The sequence below is a fragment of the Capra hircus genome, chromosome 4 (assembly GCF_001704415.2).
Source record: "Capra hircus breed San Clemente chromosome 4, ASM170441v1, whole genome shotgun sequence".
Classification (NCBI taxonomy): domain Eukaryota; kingdom Metazoa; phylum Chordata; class Mammalia; order Artiodactyla; family Bovidae; genus Capra; species Capra hircus.
Window position 1 is genome coordinate 66,491,215 of NC_030811.1, and position 4,214 is coordinate 66,495,428.

Sequence of the window (4,214 nt, forward strand, 5' to 3'; positions counted from 1 at the left end):
AGGTGAGGACAAAATCTGCAGTGGAAGTTATGACATGCTAGAAAGCAACAAATGTGGATCACTGACCAAAACGATTATGTACTTGATGCAAATGCAGATTGCATATTGTTATATATATATAGGACATTGTGTTTTTGTTTTCCCCATCCAGTCACTTATTTTTGGTGGTGAATACATGTTGTTAGAAGATGTCTTGTATGGTCTGAATCTTTGTTGTGTACTATTTTTTATAGTCTTAAGTTATAATGAAAAAAAAAGTAGGAACCAAACATAAAAGGTCTAGTAAAGCCAAAAATTAATTTCATATTGATTTTAAAGTGATCTAGCTGAGTTTTTACACTGAAAGCAAAGATTATAGCAATTGTAGTCCATGGTATTTATTTTCAGTCAAACCAAAGTTACATATAATTCTGCCTCTGCTGATACGGGATATTAACACTAACAATACACTCCCTTTCAAAGACTTGCACAGGCCAAATTGTTGGAATGCTGGTTTTCGCGATGACTCCAAACCCCCAAACTAGGATAATGCATTATGGTGTAGTTGAAAATAGCATAGTCAAATGTTTGCTTAAAACCTAGAAACTTTACGTGTTGCTTTTCATGTGCTGTGCCAAGTCTTGATAATACTTTTTCCCCCAACCAAGGGACCTCATAACCTGATGATGGTTATTGCTTTACAAACAGTTTCGACAGAAGGTGGCTGCTAGAGCTTAACATATGTACCAGTTCCATGTGATGGAGCTGGTCCTTGCAAACTAAGCTCATCATTTATTCTTTGCTGAAGTCAGCAAATAGAGTTAGAGAAATACCCAGTCATCTATCACACCAAATAAAAGGACATAACGGCTTTCAAAAGGGTTTTCCCACTTACCCAAAAGGCTTTCTGAAAGCTTCTACCTCTGCAAAAAAAAAAAAAGAAAAAAAAAGAAAAAAAAAAAGAAAAAAAATTAGAACAATTATGGCAGATTGCATGAAACGTGAGAACGTCACAGTAACTGCTACTTTTCATTCTGTTTGTCTTTGGGTCATGATCAGTGAATGGGAAGTTTGCGATATGGTATCAAAAGAAAGATTGGGATTGGGAAGGATGGTTTTCAGTCATCTAGGATCCTACTGGAAGGCTTATCTGAAGGGAAAATGGGTCTTTCAGGTGCATGTTCAAAGGCTTTGATGGACTGAAAGTAATCTTGAGAGCTGTACCATCAGGAGGGTGGCCTAAGACTACAATGCTAAAGTATGCATACCTCAGTTATCAAACTTTTGAAAGGAAGTCTCAGCCACAGAATGCATATACCTGTAGAGTTTTGCATGGGTTTTATATGAATACAATTTTAAAAAATAGCTGCTTGCACATTATACCAGAAAAACCTCCAAAACTGCAATTGCTTTGAAAATAGATTTTAGGTTTTTTGGAGTTTTCTGAAATGCTTGGTCTGTATTTTGATAATTGTGCATATTATGTAAAAATGTTGGTGGACCCATAAATGACCAGACTTTTTCTAAGAAAAATGTTGCTTTAATGCATTTCATGAATTTTTACTCTTATATCATTGCTTGCTAGTAATAGCAAATCTGCTTTTCTGCATCTGCTTTGCGTAGCTATTGTAAGGCTTTGAACTAATGTATGTATTTATTGCTTGAACTTCTGTGCATACCTTATAAAGCATAATGTCTGACAATTTAAATGGCTCATGTATTCTTGCTTCTATCATAAGCTGATTATGGGGACTATGATCTTTTGTATACAGCAAATTTTAACTGTAGCACAAACATCTGTTTATGTATTGGTGGAATATACCTGTTTTATTTATCTTTTTTGAGGTAAACTAATTTTTGATACTTTTCATTACTGTGTACTATGTTCATACTTTGAATTCTCTGACGTTAGAAGTCATGGTTGAGAATTGTAACAGCTGTTATTCGTTCTGTATTCATGGCTTTCACTGCTGAATAAAATAAAGGACCAAACCTAGGATTTGAAAGAAAACTGTCTACCTCTAACACCAGGGAGTTATCAGATTTTATTTTACATAGTTTTAGTCTACAAAGACACAATTGCTTAAACCTAGTGGGCTTAAGGCTTATATTCTGTGTGGTTGGATTCATGGCACAGTTGTACTGTTTGAAAATCAATTAAAATTTCATGTGAATGTTACAAGTATTTGGTAGAATTACCACTAACTGGGTTTTCTTTAGATAACTCAGATATGGAGAAAATGTCATCAGCATTCTGTGTCTACAGCTGCTTAACTTCATAAGAATGCATTTCTTTGTGATTAGGGAATCGAAGAATAGTCAGCTAGGAATAGAGCTACAGAGGTACACTTAAAATAAACCATCCTGGACTTTAACATCCCTGGGCAGATTCAGTCACAAAATCTGTTAGACAATTTTGTAAAGTTTTCAAATTGATCATTCACATTTTGGGGAATTTGTGCGACTTCATCCTACACATGACAATATTAACATGCATTCAAACAGTAGCTTTATTAATGCCATAAATCTATTGAAAGAAACGTGGCTTACCCTTGTCATTTCACTAGTTCAGTTTGCAATGAAAGGTTTTTGTCCATGAACATTTGGCAAATCTTACTTAGAAAAAAAAAAAAAAAGAAGGATGTACATATTCCTATAGAATTCATGTATGAACAGTGTGTCACTGCTGTTGGATGTAAAAATGTATATAAACCATTTCATTCACTTGATTACATTTCTGAAGTATAAATAAAAAATCTGATACTTTTGGACCCATTTATAACCCCTAGGATTTTATTCTTTCGGAGAGACTATCTTCCTTGCCAGAACCAAGTCATAAATTTGTGTACACATATCCCACAAATTGTTTAAATCATTTCCTTAGGAATTGAGGATTCATAAACCAAACCATACTCAAGTTCAATCAATAAAAACGGGTCTGTTTGTCAAATACATTCCATTAAAAACTATCTTCAGGTTCAAATTGGCTTCCTCACATAATCATCTCATGGTCTCATGTTTTTACTCTAATAGAATTTGACATTTAAATTCTAAATTAAAAGGGGGGTCCATGATGAGTTTCCTGTTTTTAACTTTTTCATTTTATCTGTTCTTTTATGCCTCCAAGTATCAGTCACACCCATGGTATCCTGCCCTGATTCAGGAGAATGTACAAGGAAAGTGTAAGTAGCTTTCTAAGGGGAAGCTTTTAGGCCTCTAGGGATCAGACCCAGACCCTTCTAAGTGGACAAGACAAGCAAGCTATGGCCTTTGCAGCAGGAAACTGCCTTTTTCTTGAACCTCAACATGCATTCCTAAATCTCCCATAATCAGAAAAAAAAGAAATTTATGTGTTGAGTATATTTTTACTTTATGCATAATTTACTAGTATCTGTCATCCCAATGAAAGAGTACCTTGACTGAAGAGCTTTCCACAGGATAAAAATTGTTTTAAAAGAAATGTGACCATGAGATTAATTTTTTGAACCTTAGGGTTCATTTTTCACTATTGATTACTGAAATGCCCCAACCCAATGTATTCTGTTAACTTAAGACTACATTCCCATGCAGAGCAGAGGTTAACATAAAGAAGAAAAGGAAAGGAAAAGAAATTTTTAACAGTGTTCCCACTCTGACCAGACATTTGAAACTTGACTAGTTACATGATTCTCTTCTCAGTCACCTGCAAATTCTCTTGTGTTCAGTTTAAGAGGATCTGGGGAGACTGTGAAGAGGAGCTTACGTGTTCCTATAATAGCACCTCGGAAGCTTATGGGAGGGAGAGCCCCTAAGCCACCATTATCTTCCTCTCTTTGGAGGTAGCCCATTGCCCTAAAGCCATGAGGCATGTGATAGGTGGGAAGGAATACAGCTTCCTTCTTACTTCTCCTTTAAATATATTTAAATGACACTATAGAAAATGCAGTTAATAAAACTGGGCTTCCCTGGTGGCTCAGCTGGTAAAGAATCCACCTGCAATGCAGGAGACCCTGGTTTGATCCCTGGGTCAGGAAGAACCCCTGGAGGAGGGCATGGTAACCCATTCCAGTATTCTTGCCTGGAGAATCCCCATAGACAGAGGGGCCTGATGGGCTATAGTTCACAGGGTCGCAAAGAGTCGGACACAACTGAGCGACTAACACTTAATAGAAAATGCAACATTTAGAAGTTACCAATCCTCTTTGATCAAATGTTCTGAAAAAAGGAGAAATTATAAAATTTAAAAATAACATTTC

General features: G+C 35.8%; 1 protein-coding gene across 1 annotated transcript in view; it reads left to right on the top strand.

Moving 5' to 3' along the window:
- The window catches only part of FOXP2 (forkhead box P2), a 673,273-nt gene extending 671,288 nt beyond the window's left edge, over positions 1-1,985 (top strand). The window contains exon 21 of the mRNA XM_018046611.1: positions 1-1,985. This exon is cut by the window's left edge and continues 1,265 nt beyond it. The gene's annotated coding sequence lies outside the window, so the exon portion shown is untranslated.